This window comes from Phyllobates terribilis, unplaced genomic scaffold (genome assembly GCF_046119375.1).
Source record: "Phyllobates terribilis strain yellow unplaced genomic scaffold, ASM4611937v1 Scaffold_11__3_contigs__length_659146591, whole genome shotgun sequence".
In the NCBI taxonomy this organism is placed as follows: Eukaryota; Metazoa; Chordata; class Amphibia; order Anura; family Dendrobatidae; genus Phyllobates; species Phyllobates terribilis.
In genome coordinates this window covers 447,803,144-447,821,121 of record NW_027362771.1, presented here as the reverse complement: position 1 = coordinate 447,821,121, position 17,978 = coordinate 447,803,144, and the positions used below count along the sequence as shown (strand labels likewise).

General features: G+C 37.2%; 1 protein-coding gene across 7 annotated transcripts in view; it reads right to left on the bottom strand.

The window, feature by feature from the left end:
* Nucleotides 1-17,978, bottom strand: part of NTRK3 (neurotrophic receptor tyrosine kinase 3) — an 874,029-nt gene that overhangs the window by 314,111 nt on the left and 541,940 nt on the right. The window lies entirely within an intron of this gene.

Genomic DNA, 17,978 nt, shown 5'->3' with positions numbered 1-17,978 from the left:
TTTAGAATAAAAGAAAAACAATATAGTAAATTGTTGTCTTCAATTCTTTATTAATCAGGAAAAATGTAAATCCCTTAAATTAATGTCAACACAACTAACAAAGAATACTACAACATGTATATAATGGAATATTCATTTATCATAAATACATATATTGATTTACTCCTTGAGAAAGCCATTCAGCGAAACAGTGTTGGAGGTTGTGGGGCCTATTTATATGGTATTTATTCCCCTCTGTGTTTATTTAGGCATGTTAAGTATTTAGTTTAGCACTCTAATTTATATATATACACTGTGATTTACTTATTTATATTTCTAGTTGCTGCTATACATATTTATTGCACTATGCACTTCCACACATAGTCTGGATTTGCCTTCTATCTGATTTTCATTGTTTTTATGCCCCACAGTCAATCAATTTGAGTATTTATTATTTATTATATATCCTTGAGTCTGTTTTCTTGTTTAAGTGTATTTCCATTTATATTTTCATTTTTTTTTAAATCTATTAAATGAATATTTTAAATGATTTTATGCTTATTCATTATTTATTGAGTGGGTTTTTTCCCTTAAATTAATGTGAAGGATTGACTAGCTAAAGTAATGTAATGGAAGACAAAAGAGACAAAAAAGTAAAAAACTACTTTAATGACAGTTTAATTTACATCCTACTGTTGATATAGCATGAATACATTCTGCATCATTGAACGGAGATTGTAATTGCTTACCTCCAATGGAAAACCCCTTTCTATTGTCTCTAATGTGCTTCGAAAAAAGAAAAAGCATACTTACCTACCAGACTGGCGCCACTTCTGAGGCTTGTGCTTCTCATGACATTATTTATGCCACCTAAGCGGCCATTGATAGGCTACAGCCTTCAGACTTCCGTCAGAAGGAACTGTGAGATGTCACAGCATCTCCGGGGGACACAATACTTAGTGTACGAGCGGCGTCAGTAAGGGGAGTAAGTAAGCTTTTTCTTTACTGTACTAGGCACATTTGATACATTGAAAACTAGTTGTCCATTAGTACACCCCTTTACATCAAACAGAATAGGGTCAACAAAAGCCAGGCAAGCAAAGGAAGAATGCATCATTGGACTCCAAGAGTCAGGTAACTTAACCAGTTCAGGACTGGGCCATTTACACCCTTTCAGGTTTTTTCGTACACGCTCTTTAAAAAGTTGTAGATTTTTTTGTCATTCTGATATTAACCCCTTTACGACCTATGACGTTCAGGTACGCCATAGGTCGCCTCCCCCTGTTTGATGTGGGCTCCGGCGATGAGCCCTCATCTTTTCTGCCACATGACAGCTGATTTCATTTTAATTGTGCCAAAACACAGCAAGCATAGGGCACAAAGTGAGGACAGCTGCAATGAGCTCCACGTGGGCCACAAACATGTCAACTTCAACCAGAAGTCACATGGCTAATCCTTCATATAGTCCTAAGAAGTCAACTTCAACCAGAAGTCACATGGCTAATCCTTCATATAGTCCTAAGAAGTCAACTTCAACCAGAAGTCACATGGCTAATCCTTCATATAGTCCTAAGAAGTCAACTTCAACCAGAAGTCACATGGCTAATCCTTCATATAGTCCTAAGAAGTCAACTTCAACCAGAAGTCACATGGCTAATCCTTCATATATTCCTAAGAAGTCAACTTCAACCAGAAGTCACATGGCTAATCCTTCATATAGTCCTAAGAAGTCAACTTCAACCAGAAGTCACATGGCTAATCCTTCATATAGTCCTAAGAAGTCAACTTCAACCAGAAGTCACATGGCTAATCCTTCATATAGTCCTAAGAAGTCAACTTCAACCAGAAGTTACATGGCTAATCCTTCATATAGTCCTAAGAAGTCAACTTCAACCAGAAGTCACATGGCTAATCCTTCATATAGTCTTAAGACTTCAGTCTAAGTGACCCTATTGTGACCTAGGACCACTAGAGGACCTTACCTTTTGTCATCCAGCTTTCATTTCCTGCTAGATCATTTTTACTGCTACCAAAAATGTAATTTCTTTTTTTTTTTCGGAAGTTAATATATATTTCGTCAATAATATATTTTGCAAGTTTGAAGCAAATTTGAATATGTAATTTTGGCCCTAGTTTACAAGGCATTCGTTCAACACAGGCTGTATGTATTAATAAACCTTTTAGCACTGTAATTGCAACTAAGCATCAATAATTTATATAAACAAGTTGTGCTGGAAATTAATAAAAAACACAAACACAAGGGAAAATGTCAGCCGTGGAATTAGATGGCTTTAATCACCGGCGCCTTCTCCCAACAAAATTTTGGATTTCTACAAATGCTTTGGGCTCTATAAATTTGTAATTATTTGTCTACAGACAGTTTTTGGGGGTTGTTAAGGAATGTATCATTATTAGAAGTGCGTGGATATGATTACTCACTGTAAGGTTTAATGTATAATTAATCAATCACTCAGAAAGCAAAAAACAAGTACAGGTAGAAACACAGAAAGGTGCATAAATAATGCATTGGAAAGACTGCATTAAAATAGCATTATTGAGCTTTAAAAATAAACATAGTTCTTATATAACTTGTTCCAATATTGATCTGAAACCTGTGTTGGTGTCCACAATCTAGCCTTCACACCATAAATGACGTAGGTAAAACCTAACGTTTAATATATTTGGTAAAGATCCAATGAGACCCATAGGCAACATCCATAGTAAATACAAAACCAATACTAAAAATCAACCATACTATGCTGCATTAAAAAGCAACCAAAATGAGCCAAAATGATTCGAGCCTTTATGAGGGCGGTCCGGTTCTACCCCCTACTGTGTTACTCTACTCTATTGTGATCTAAAGTTTACATCCTATATTGTCAAGGGCTCATCAGGGAAAATGAACCTTGGCTGAAGAAACTAACAAGAACCTTCTGACAGATTCCCTTTAAGCCCATTTCTTTAAAAGATACTTATAAACGGTGTGTCTCTGCCTCACTTTGGTAATGATATAAAAATAACGCAAAATTAATTTTTAAATCATTGCCAAAGTGTGACAGTGATATGGGCTTAAATAGAATCTGTCAGCGGTTTCTTGTTATGTAATCTGGGCAGCATGGCAGCTCAGTGGTTAACACTGTAGCCTTGCAGGGCTTGAGTCCTACCAAGGACATCTGAAAGGAATTTGTATGTTCTCCCCGTGTTTGCATGGGTTTCCTCAGAGTACTCTGGTTTTCTCCCACACTCTAAAGACTACCACTCTAGTTTCAATACAATCAGTGTTTTATCAGTAGAAGGTTATCATTACAGGATTAGGTGTCACATACAAGCTAGTCCAGGTAACCCAGCCCCCACCAAAAATAACTAAAGACTAAGTTTACCTATCACCGTAGGGGGTCAGATCAAGTAATAAGAACAAAACCAAAATAGCAATGTATCTCAATAGTTCTGGCAAGTTTCTGGACCAACAATTTCTAAAAAAATCAAGGCTATTATTTAGGGACACCAGAATTAGGTTGTATAGTAATAATGAAAAAGATAGTAAGGGTTAAATAATAGAAATATATTTGCAACCAACAAATCCTACAAGTCCCTGATAAAAGACCCTACCTAAGGCCACGGCCCCACTATTAGTATTTGTTCAGTATTCGGTCAGTATTTTTTCTCAGGAGTGGGAGCCAAAACCAAGAGTGGGTGATAAACGCAGAATTGGTGACTTGTTTCTATTATACCTTTTCTCTGATTGTTCCTCACCTGGTTTTGGCTCCCACCCCTGAGAAAAAATACTGACCGAATACTGACCAAATACTGATAGTGGGGCCGTGGCCTAACTGCGGAGGTTGGCATCCTAATAAATGGATGACAATAGCACCCCCGCTCAAGGGAGACTGTGCCCTAAGATGCCACTATATTATTAGAGAAACATGGCTAGAAGACATCATGGGAAAACCATAGCAATCCCAATACCCAAATTATTATTCACAGATAATTGTATATTAAAAAAAATATATATATATTATAATTATCAAGATTCATTAAATAGATTACTCATATAAATTCAGTGATGATCCATCACTAATTTCCAAAGTTCCTGATACGTTTCCCCTCCATTATATAAAGGTAGATTTACAGACTCATTGAAGTTTAAGCGGATGCTCAGCTTCAAACTAAGCAAGTCATTACTGAGCCCCCACGACTGATTGTCAGCTCGCAAACAATGTACACAGGAAGCTGCCAATCAGGGGTGTGGGCGGGGTTATACAGAGCGCAGGATGCTGACCACTGCTACATCTACAGCAGGGACAACAGGGATTCTATCAAAACTGCACCAAGCAGCCTAGTAAGTGACACATCACTGGAACCAGGCTCTCTGCCCATACCTTATACTGCTCTCAGATTCCATAGCAAATCCCAATGACAGATTCTCTTTTCAGGTGCATATTAACCCATTATGAACTAATCATGCCAAAAAGGAACATTACATTTAAAGGGGTATTCGCACTTCCTAAAATGATGGTCTATCTTTAGGATATGCCACCACTCTTTGATTGGCAATGATCCAACCTCTAGAACCTTCAGTGCCTGTGAAAAAAGAAACTGTAGTGACTGATTGGAGTTGTGCTATAGTTACTCCACAAAATGGGTGACTGAGGTGTTGGTTTGAAGGAAAAGACTAAAATAGTGCTGCGGCCTTGTCATTCTCAGAATCAGTGAGGGTCCTAGAGGTCATACCGCCAAGGTCATAAAGCTATGGATTATCATCACAATTTGTCATCACTTCATTAAACAGGAATATTCTTTTTATGAGGTATAACATATAGCATGGGATTAGTAAATATATTACCAGGAGTTTGTTGATTGATTTCTTATGGCAACAAAAGGATTTTCTCTACTTTGCATAGATGCATTTAATGGACAAATAGAAATTATAGTTTATATTTTGTTATAAAATATAGTTAAGTTTATTTCATAGAATAATAAATATCAGTGCTGCAAAATTATTTCATTTTTTGGTTATTTTACTACTGCCTGTAGGTTCTTCTTGTGACAATCTTGCATGTGCACTTTGACATATTCACTAATTTGTGTATATGTTGCATCTGCATTAGACTATTCCAGAAGGACTCATCCTTTAGATCTCTGATCTACTTTCTGGCTTTCAGCTCTATGTCATAGTGTTATACATTTGACCTATGTCTGACTGATTTTGGCATTTTTTATTGACAGGGAAAAGGGACTAAAAGCAGAGTAGGTGACTCATACACCGATAAACCCCACTCTCCCGAATGCTTCAAGTGAATCATTGCAAACTCTTCAGATCTCAGCAAGCAATCATTTTATTGCTCATTGATGCAGTAAATGTTAAACTGGAGACTAAAATAAGTGATATTGTACAGTAAGTGGAAAATCCTTAGGTTAGTGGTGTACGCTATAAGCCACTAACACATCATGTATGGTAGTTAATTATCATAAGCCAGATTTTGACATTGGTGACCATTTATGCTCCTTCTAGTTACCACTATACACGCTGATCAATAATTATAACATATATGAACTTACTATTACGACCGCTAAAGCACGTTCAAATGGGTAGCGCACAAACCAAGGAGACAAATGTCTGAACTTGATAAAACCCTCATCAGATTAGGAAAAGCCCTTCACTGACCCTGGTCTGTCCAAGCCTGACCGCAGAGGTTGGCACCCAAAGATAACACAATGGTACCCCCCACTAAACGACAGCTTACCCTGAATCTCCTTAGCAGCATTTAGTATCGCTAGAGTTGCAATTCCCTAAGGAATAAAAGAATCACACATGAAACAACTGCAACCAACTTAAACTACAGCAAAGTGAATGAATCCAACAAAGACTATCACCAGCAGGAAACACCAGCAGGGGAAAGTATATAAAGCTGCACCGGAAAGGTGATAGGGCAAAGAAACTGAGTAAATGAAAAACACCTGTTACTCAAAACCAACAGGAAAAAAGATAACAGAACTAAAACACCCAAAGAAAAGGTGTCTGTTGTAACTCAAAGGAAAGAGTTGCCAACCACAGAACACAGAATCAAAGGTTCCAATTCAGACATGTGACAAACCAATGTTCTCCTGTTGGACTACTGTTGTGGCAAACACTTAAGCCACGGCCCCACTATCAGTATTTGGTCAGTATTTGGTCAGTATTATTACTCAGGAGTGGGAGCCAATACCAGGTGAGGAACAATCTGAAAAAAGGTATAATAGAAACAAGTCACCAATTCTGCATTTATCACCCACTCCTTGTTTTGGCTCCTACTCCTGAGAAAAATTACAGAAAGTACATATTATTTTTGTATATAATTCTCCAGTATGCTTTTTGAATAAAATTTCTATATTTTTTAAGATCTTTACTTGCCATCATTTAGTATTCATGTTTATCAGTAAGGACATTAATCATTTACAGAACTTCCAGTAGATAGAAATCTATTCTATATGATGGACACAAGTTTATAGTTGAATACTGCACAATTGTCAGAGCTGTTTCTTGTAAGAAGTTACGCACCAGTGTGTCCATCACATGATCTGGACAGATTTCTAATCTCTGGAAGATCAACATAGCAAAAGAAGGACTTTATTTAGAAGAGTAGGACAAAGACTGTGGTCCTGCTGTGCCATTTGAGGTGCAGTCTGAAGAAGAGGTCCCCAGGCACTGGATCCTATACACAGAATGTGAGTGTTAAGATTCTGGTTTATTGTAAGAAACGCATTTGTAACTTTTTTCTATATGTCGTTTGTTACCTTCTTGTTTTATTAAACATTAAAAGTTCCTTCCTATTGAGACATAAAGTATATTGGAAAATTGAATAGATTCTCATTGCACAAAATTTAACATTTATTTGTTAAACAAGAATGACCTTTTAAATCCTGAAGATCTACTATGATTTGTATCATTAACGGCAGTTTATCATCCCCCGAATCAATATTAAATGACCTATACAGTAATATAGGGGAAATAGCCCTTATAAAAATAATAATAGCACTGTACTTGTAAGTACTACAGTGCCTGAGAAATGTACTTTTCATTTTCATACAAATAAGGGGACTTCCTTGCCCCCTTGGCATGACCAATAGTTTGGTGCACCATTAAGATTCCTTATTTTGAACTTTGGGGACTTACTCAGCTTCTTATTGACAGTGCTGATTTTCTAGAGTACTGTCTGAACTCAGCCCAAGTATGCGCACTGACACTGCCTGAGCCAGACCGCATGCACACAGTGTGGGTGGAGAGGAGGTCTCTGCAGAAACAGCTGGCTACATTTATGGTGAAAGTGAGCATTGTCAATAGGAGGGGAAAGTCTCCAAAATTCAAAATGAGGGGGGTGTAATGGTGCACCAATCTCTTGGCCAAACCAAGGGTGCAGTGAGGTCCCCTTATTTACACGCAAATTTGAAGACTTTTTCTTAGGCATTGTACTAGTAACGGGTACAGTGCTACTATAATTTGTATAGGGACTTAGTTCTGTATATCACTGTATAGATTATTTAACATTGATTTTCGGGGTGATAATCAAATAATAAAATACCAAGAAATCTTTTTCTTCTGGCAGAGCGTAACATTTGTCATTGTGAATGTTATACGGATGGTTGTCTACTTTGTTTAAAATCATAGTAAAGCCCCTCTTCTACAAAATAAATGAGGGTCCGCCTACACAAATGGCATACTATCAGCACAGAACACCACACTTGTCAATTTCAGCTTTGCTCCATTCAGTGATAAATACATTCTCTCTTATGTAAAGAGAATGCTATCCTCATACCTTGTGTCTATCATGGTGTCTAGAGAAGCTGATCTTAAACATATCAAACACAACTGCGTCAGAGATTGACCGCAGACCAATAATAAGATGGTGTTTTTCTAATTTTCTATTTTTCCTGGTGTTTTCTAATGCAAAGTTTTCCATCTCGTTTCGCCAAACTAAGATCGTTTATTGATCCTGTCACTTTTCTCACAGTCATGGCTTATTTCCTTGGGCACCCCATATTTCTATTTATTCTGCTAAAACACAAAACTGCTTTAATCCCCTGAGAATCAAGCAATAATAAGTGTTGCAAGAATCTATGGAATGGTCCCTGTGAGACACGTACAGTAAATGTATATTATTATTTTTCACAGGCCAGCTGTAACCAAGAATAGTGTCACAAATAGATCAGGATACATTGTATAATATGGTAGAGCTTTAAGGCTTTAAGGGAATCTGTCAACAGTTTTTTGCTATGTAATCTGAGGACTGCATGAGGAAGGGGTTAAACACACAGATTTCAGTGATATGTCGCTTATCAGGCTGTGTGCTGTTGTTCACCTAAAAATGAAGGTTATATCACCTGGAGATTATTATTGCCCAGATTACAGTGGTACGTGCATACTAGGCCAATTCCACCACCACCTGTAATAAGCAGCTCACTGTCTATAGACATTGTTTATGGAGAGTCTGGTGGTGGCAAGGGCAACTTTCTCAGCTCTGCTGCATTGCTAATTATAAAAACTCTGATTGTGTCAGAATCACTGCACCCAGTAACCTAAGTAAAACATCATTGGAATCAGGGTCTCTTTTACTATATCATACTGCTCTCAGATGAAGTAGCAAAAAGCTGCTGATATATTCCCTCTAATGTAGGTTTTGCTAAATAGGCATTATCAATTTTGCAAAACTATTTTTTATTGCTTTACTGGGACTGTAAAAGGGTTATTAATTACTTTTAGTACAAAAAAATATATTTTTAATGTTCGGGTTGTGTCAATATGTGCCTTGATCCAAGACGTCAAGGACATGTTGTGTACGGACCATATTTGTGAACTTTCCTACAACGTTGAGGATGCTTCCAAAAAATGGTGCACCTTTTGGACTTCCTGAAGTGATGGAAAATCCCCCGCTTTAAGGAGGAATCTCCTAGAAATCAACATTTTTGGTTTCATGTACTTTACATCAGGGTGCTCTTGCAATGCTATGTACCATGTGGTGTGCGGAAGTTATCATTCCGCCATGGTAGTGACAAAAAAAAGTTTGTGACGCTTGGGTGCATTCAATTACCGCTAGCTTCCTGGTAGTGTGGTGTAATGTGGTGCACTCCAAATAGTCCAGAAAACAGGGAGACCAGAGGGGCAGATGATTTACTTGTTGCAAGATTACACAGATAGATCCAGAATAATGAGGCTTTAGTAAAGACTCAATTCCTATGCAGCAATCACAGTTTCCTTCAAGTGAAGTAATGCAGATACATACACTTACAAGCAGTAGTGAATGGTGAGATATTGAGCCTGAAAGTCAAAAGTTCTAAACATTGCTACCCTTTTGTTCATCAGTGTATGTCAGGTGCAGTCATATGGAATATAATTCTGTGTGTTACCCTCTATGCATTTATTATGCTTACTGCACTGGAACAATGCAAAAAAAACAGCTCATCTCTAGTTTTATGAAGTTTGTTCTACGGAGCAGGAAATCCACTCTAATCAGACATAGTTACTAAATAGAAAAATGAAAAGCATTGTTCTAGCGAAAGAGGAATAAAAACATTTACGTTTATTGTCATGTCATTAAAATGCCATTATTCAAACAGGTATATAAAAGAAAAACCAATGGGTTCCAAACGAAACAGACGTTCCTAATCATGGCACACTTTGACTAAGAAAGCCTATTGTGTTTCAAATGCATTTGGTTTTCTTTTTCTTATACCTGTTTGGATGATGGAATTTTAATGATGTGACAATAGACTTACATGTTTATTTCTCGCGAGCTGGAACAATTTTTGTAATTTTTTTGACTGTATGGGAGGCCTCACTACAGGGATTGCAAAAATTGCAGTCACTGCAGCCCATGGTTAGTTTTGATTCAAATTTGTCATTAGTGGCACAAAATATAGTCTACAGTCTATATTATTTTTGCATGTAATTTAAAGGTTATGTCTACCTTTGAACACCATTTTACAGCTCATGCATGTAGCAGATATCCCACATAACTAATCTTCATCTGATTTTGAATAACCATCTGTATAACAGCCCAGAGCTGCATTCTCAGACCGGCTGCCTGCTAATGGGAGAAGTCAACAGGCTTGTTGTCAGACTCATCCATGACAGCTTAAAAAAGCTCCTGTAGTGAAGTCTGCCCGTTACTGTGGGTTTAACAAAATCTATGCAAACAATGAGAAATTAGAGAATTCTGAAAAATGTCTAAAGCCAGTTTTGGATTATAATTCAGACTAGATTTCAGGATTAATATAAAATATGTAATACAATGATACAATATTTTTGCAAAATGACTTTACATGACCTATAAATTAATTTGGCATGTGAATTTTAAAATCATACACATTAATATATTGTATATAAAGCCTGTATTTAATCACTATGAATACATATTTAGGAAGAGAAAGAAAGTGACATCTATTCAAGAAGTTACCTTCCTGCCCACTGGAGATACAGACTGGAGAGAGAAGAGCTATACACTGACCACTGATTCTCTTGACTGGGCTTTGTATGATCATCTGATGGATTTTCTTATCTGATTGTCTGGCTACAAGCCTGTTGACTTCTCCCATTAGCAGACAGCAGGTCTGAGAATGCAGCTCTGGGCCATTCTACAGATGGTTATTCAAAATCAGAAGAAGTTAAGCAATGTGATATATCTGCTACATGCATGAGCAGTAAAATGGTGTTCAAAGGTAGACATAACCTTTAAATTACATGCAAAAATAATATAGACTGTAGACTATGTTTTGTGGCACTAATGACAAATTTGAATCAAAACTAATCATGGGTTTTAGTGTGACTGCAATTTCTGCAGCCCCTGTAGTTAGTAGGCCTTCCATACAGTCAAAAAAATTAAAAAAATTGTTCCAGCTCGCAAGAAATAAACATGTAAGTCTATTGTCACATCATTAAAATCCCATTATCCAAACAGGTATAAGAAAAAGAAAACCCAAAGCATATAAATATACATATAGTTTATCTGCTGTAATTCCTTGTCTTAAAATTAGTTGCATGTATATATATTTATGTATGTACAGGTGCATCTCAATAAATTAGAATATCATCAAAAAGTTAATTTATTTCAGTTCTTCAATACAAAAAGTGAAACTCATATATTATATAGAGTCATTACAGACAGAGTGATCTATTTCAAGTGTTTATTTCTGTTAATGTTGATGATTATGGCTTACAGCCAATGAAAACACAAAAATCATTATCTCAGTAAATTAGAATACTTTAGAACAACAGCTTGAAAAATGTTTTTAAAATCCGAAATGTTGACCTACAGAAATGTATGTTCAGTAAATGCACTCAGTACTTGGTCGGGGCTCCTTTTGCATCAATTACTGCATCAATGTGGCATGGAGGTGATCAGCCTGTGGCACTGCTGAAGTGTTATGGAAGCCCAGGTTGCTTTGATAGTAGCCTTCAGCTTGTCTGCATTGTTGGGTCTGGTGTCTCTCATCTTCCTCTTGACAATACCCCATAGATTCTCTATGGGGTTAAGGTCAGGCGAGTTTGCTGGCCAATCAAGCAGAGTGATACTGTTGTTTTTAAACCAGGTACTGGTACTTTTGGCAGTGAGGACAGGTGCCAAGTCCTGCTGGAGAAGGAAATTTCCATCTTCAAAAAGCTATTCAGCAGAGGGAAGCATGAAGTGCTCTAAAATTTCCTGGTAGATGGCTGCACTGACTTTGGTCTTGATAAAACACAGTGGACCTAAACCAGCAGATGACATGGCTCCCCAAACCATCTCTGATTGTGGTAACTTCACACTAGACCTCAAGCAGCTTGGATTGTGTGCCTCTCCACTCTTCCTCCAGACTCTGGAACCTTGATTTTCAAATGAAAATTGGAACTCTTGGACCTTGTGGAGTGTGTCAATGACTGTCTTCTGGACATCTGTCAAGTCAGCAGTCTTCCCCATGATTGTGGAGCCTACTGAAACAGACTAAGGGACCTTTTTAAATACTTAAGAAGCCTTTGCAGGCATTTTTTGTTAATTATTTTAATTTACTGAGATAATGACTTTTGTGTTTTCATTGGCTGTAAGCCATAATTATCAACATTAAGAGAAATAAACACTTGAAATAGATCACTCTGTTTGTAATGACTCTATATAATATGAGTTTTTCTTTTTGTATTAAAGAACTGAAATAAATAAACTTTTTGATGATATTCTAATTTAGTGAGATGCACCTGTATGTATATGTGTATATATATATATATATATATATATATATATATATACTCGTATATACATATATATATATATATATATATATATATATATATATATATATATATATATACACACTGCTCAAAGAAATAAAGGGAAAACTCAAATAACACATCCTAGATCTGAATGAATGAAATATTCTCATTGAATACTTTGTTCTGTACAAAGTTGAATGTGCTGACATCAAAATCGCACAAAAATCATCAATGGAAATCAAATTTATTAACCAATGGAGGCCTGGATTTGGAGTCACCCCCAAAATTAAAGTGGAAAAACACACTACAGGCTGATCCAACTTTGATGTAATGTCCTTAAAACAAGTCAAAATGAGGCTCAGTATTGTGTGTGGCCTCCACGTGCCTTTATGACCTCCCTACAACGCCTGCGCATGCTCCTGATGAGGTTGCGGATGGTCTCCTGTGGGATCTCCTCCCAGACCTGGACTAAAGCATCCGCCAACTCCTGGACAGTGTATGGTGCAACATGACGTTGTTGGATGGAGTGAGATATGATGTCCCAGATGTGCGCAATCGGATTCAGGTCTGGGAAGCGGGCGGGCCAGTCCATAGCTTTAATGCTTTCATCTTGCAGGAACTGCAGACACACTCCAGCAACATGAGGTCTGGCATTGTCCTGCATTAGGAGGAACCCAGGGCCAACTGCACCAGCATATGGTCTCACAAGGGGTCTGAGGATCTCATCTCGGTACCTAATGGCAGTCAGACTACCTCTGGCGAGCACATGGAGGCTTTGTGGCCCTCCAAAGAAATGGCACCCCACACAATTACTGACCCACTGCCAAACTGGTCATGCTGAAGGATGTTGCAGGCAGCAGATCGCTCTCCATGGTGTTTTCAGACTCTGTCACGTCTGTCACATGTGCTCAGTGTGAACCTGCTTTCATCTGTGAAGAGCACAGGGTGCCAGTGGCGACTTTGCCAATCATGGTGTTCTGTGGCAACTGCCAAGCGTCCTGCACGGTGTTGGGCTGTGAGCACAACCCCCATCTGTGGATGTCAGGCCCTCATACAACCCTTCTAACCATTTGTGCAGACACATGCACATTTGTGGCCTGCTGGAGGTCATTTTGCAGGGCTCTGGCAGTGCTCCTCCTGTTCCTCCTTGCAAAAAAGTGGAGCTAGCGGTCCTGCTGCTGGGTTGTTGCCCTACTATGGCCCATTCCACGTCTCCTGGTGTACTGGCCTGTCTCCTGGTAGCGCCTCCAGCCTTTGGATATTACGCTGACAGACACAGCAAACCTTCTTGCCACAGCTCGCATTGATGTGCCATCCTGGATGAGTTGCACTATCTGAGCAACTTCTGTGGGTTGTAGAGTCCGTCTCATGCTACCACGAGTGTGAAAGCACAACCAACATTCAAAAGTGACCAAAACATCAGCCAGGAAGCATTAGTACTGAGATGTGGTCTGTGGTCCCCACCTGCAGAACTACCCCTTTATTGAGGGTGTCTAGATAATTGCCAATAATTTCCATCTATTGTATATTCCATTTGCACAACAGCATGTGAAATTGATTGTCAATCAGTGTTGCTTAATAAGTGGACAGTTTGATTTCACAGAAGTGTGGTTTACTTGGAGTTATATTCTGTTGTTTAAGTGTTCCCTTTATTTTTTTGAGCACTGTATATATATATATATATATATATATATATATATATATATATATGTATGTATGTATATATACAGTATATATATATATATATATATGTCTGTGTATATTTATATATATATATATATATATATATATATATATATATATATACATATACAGTACATTAATATGATTTAATTGATTTAATTGTTTCGGAGATATAGATTCAATATGCATTATGTATGTTGGTAACCAGATCCTACTATGTTGATATTATAAGAAAAAAAGTTCAACTGCTACTTTGAAAGAATATAGTCCAAGGTGACACTATGTACTTTACATTACCTGGGCACAATGTAAGAGATCCCTTAAGGCCTCACATCTTATGCTCATAAATTAGCAAATCTTGTCAAACCTATTCCCCATTGCTCATGCTGCTGCTCAGTCGGTCAATACCTGACTATCTAACTGCCTTAAATATCCTGTCTGCATTTTTTTCCTGTCCTAATGAGTTGGCATTTGAATCTGTATAAACAGATGGCTAATAATCAGTGGTTTGAAGTCCTAATGGATTTGGCTTTAATTTTTAAACACTAGAGAACCCCTCAGGAATCAGTGATGGCACAAAGGTTCTTCATGTCCCAGAGTCAACGATATTAGTAGGTTACTGATTATAAGTCAATGAATTTTGGGTTATATATTCTGAACCTGAACAGACACTTTAGTGTTTCACATCTTGAATATTAATTTTCAAAAATAGACACATTAGGAGAACACACAGGTCTTCTATAAAATGGTTTATGAGTTGAAAAAAAAATCTTTTGGCCAAATCTCAAAATTCTCCCCTGGACCATCAAATATTCTGATATTGGCAGATAAGTATTGGTCTGAAATAATCATTTTTGTGTAGTTGGTCTGGTTTAGGTTTATTTGCTTCTCAATCTTAGATCACTGCTAAGAGATACTAAAATATACTGTGATATTACTAATAATAAGGGATACTCTAACAACCAAATACTTCACATTTTTATGTGAAATTCTTTTAAAGACCCATATAAAAGTCTCTGTAGCCTATAAATAGTAGACAAAAAGTATTCAGTACACTGCATTTATACCACAAAGTCTGGGAGTAATCTGATGATTCGTGTTACATTCTTCCATCTGGTTAGTATTCTTGCTTACTTACAAATATCAAAAAGGAAGAAGAGCAACAGCCTGCAGTATCAGACTACAAAGAGTTTGTTTGTAGTCTGTAACCATGGAAACATGCAGGGAGCTGCTGACAAAAATCATTGGTTAGTTATTATAATTAAGATTTTTTTGAAAAAATTATTTCATTTTTTTTAAAGATTAATTATTAAAAACATTAAAGTAAAAAGTGTACATATGTCATCTTCTATATTTTGGCCACTAGGTGACATTGTTACATCTTTTCCAATGAACTTTATATGCATAATGGATTAAGAAAATACAGAAACCATTTTTGCCAAAACCTCCTGGCACTTAAAGGATTAACTTAGCTGAAATGCAGACATGAAGATGAAATCATTATTTTCCACATTGCTTAATCCCTTATATACTAATTAGATTTCCGTCAGTTTCATTGCACTTTGTGTGTTGTAGTCTTAGCGCCACGTGCCAGGGAATCTGCAAGGATCATTGAGACAGTCTCTGCCAATGGCAAGCAGCCAGTGAAAGGGCAAGCAATTGGCTGTGCCAATTCCTTAAGCCTTTTTGAAAGGTAAGCAATCCAAAAAAACATGTGATGTTATGGAATTAAATCAGTGGATATAATTTTTTCAGGGCAGAGCTCTAGTGAACTCATGTTCTATTTTTGTATAATTTGTGAATATAATCCTTTTCTGCTAAACCTACAGAGAGGCTTACAGAGCGCTATAAAGCTGGTCTTAGGTTACTTAAAACAATGTCCATGCATCTGGAAGCTAATATATATTAATGGATATATTTTGAATATAGCTTGGCAGATATATATTTTAAAGAAATCCACCTGTCATTTAATATTATATGCGACTTATATTTAAAAAGTTTTCATTTAAATGGAATAAATTGAAATTGTGAGAACAGGGACATAGCTTAGAAGAGACGCAGAGTGGCCAAAATAACCTTTGCCACATGAGACACCAGTATTAGAAAAGGCACATGGTAAATCGGGCTGTTGGTACTGATTTTGCATTGGAGCGTCCCTGACGTGAAAAAGGCAATCGTCACAAAATTATTGTACAACTCCACGTTGTGGTGGTGATTTTGGTGTAATCACTTTGACAAATCGAAGCCTGAATGTCTGCAATAACATTTAATCTGTTAAAAGTCTTTGGAAATTGATCATGCTTGATTATATAGCACCAACATATTCTGTAGTGCTTTGGAGACTTTATAAACACTGTCTCCATTGGGATTCATGATGTAAATCCTTTATCAGGTTTCTTCCCACACATGTAGAGAACATACAGACTCCATGCAGATATCGTCCTTGGTGGTATTTGAACCCTGGATTCCAGCAGTGCTAACCACTGAGCCACCGTGCTGTCCAAATAGAATTGTATAGTTTGATCACTTGAGGACATAAAATAACAGATATTGGAAATTGCAATAAAAAAAAAACAGGAAAGACGCGTACAAATGATAGGTTGCGCTTCCTAAATTTAAACTATGTACATCTTTTTTAAATAACATATATAAAAACATTTAAAAAATGTGCACATAGCCCCAGAACCTGTTTCCACGGCCAAAAATTATCACGGGATTACAACCCGTAGAGCTGTCATGATAACCAATAGAGCCATATACATGTGGGGTATATCTGAGATAAGTTTGAATGGACATTACTAGTGATGAGCGAGCATGCTCGTTACTTGAGATTTACGAGCATGCTCGGGTGTTTTCCGAGTATCTTCAGCGTGCTCGGGTGTTATGTTTGAGTCATTCCATGCGCATGATTTGCGACTGTTTGGCAGCTTTAATACATGTGAGGAATGCATGTTCCTTAGGCATTCCTCACATGTATTAAAGCTGTCAAACAGTCGCAAATCATGTGCACGGCGTGACTCAAACATAACACCTGAGAACACTGAAGATACTCGGTGAGCACCCGAGCAAGCTCGCCAAAAGGGTTAACATAACATACTCGCTCATCACTAGACACCACCCCTAAAGTGAAGTCAAGTAGTGTTCAGTTAAGAAGAAAGGTGCAATACATATGTATAGATAATAAATAATGCAGTGTCAAAAGACTATAAAAATAAAGCAAGCAATAACTATGTGCAATAAAGTGCCATGTGCACTCACCCAGGTAAATGGACTCATAGGAAAAGCATCATGCGGGATTTAGAATCCAACGCGAGGAATATCGCGAAAGAGGAAATTAGTACATAGTGGCAGCTGAATTATGGCTGTGCAAACTTTCTTGGCTGGCAGTCAAATGTCAGCATCTGGGGAGCCTCTTGCTATTACTTGGCACTCAACATTATGACATGCATCATGCTGTGATGTTGTGATATCGAAGAGGTCTACTAATCATAAAAGTGGCCGGGATAAGGGTATTCCAGTTCCACTCGAAGAAGTTTGCATCGTCCTGATCTGACTGCCTACGAGTAATGAAGTGGATGCCAGACCAGAGAAGTGCAAATTGTTTGCTCATTTCTATTCAAAATGTACATTTGAAATTAAAACGGATTTGACAAAAAGAAAGTTGCTACATCACATCTAGAGATAATAAATCGGTAGGAAATCTCTAACAGTGTTCTTACTGGCAACTTAAAGGCTTCTTCCTCAACAATTTGGACTAATGGTTAAGGGAAAGTTACAACTGCAGTGAGAAAAAATGATCCCTCCATGTCAGGATATACATATTTCTTGATATATGTTTTGATTTGATATATTTACAATTTTTCAAAAAAATATTAAAAAAAGAAAAGTTAATACTTTTCCAATAAAATATTAATTGGTAAAGTTTTCATATTATTAATTGCAAATAATTTTGCATGTATTTCCTTAGTGATCTCCATTTAGTTGCTATTTATGTAGGTGTTCTTTCTTTAAAACTGATGACTTTGATTATTTCCGCAGACTACATTAGTTAAGATCTATAGTATCCTATTTCTACACATCTGGTGTAATTTGTGCTGAAATG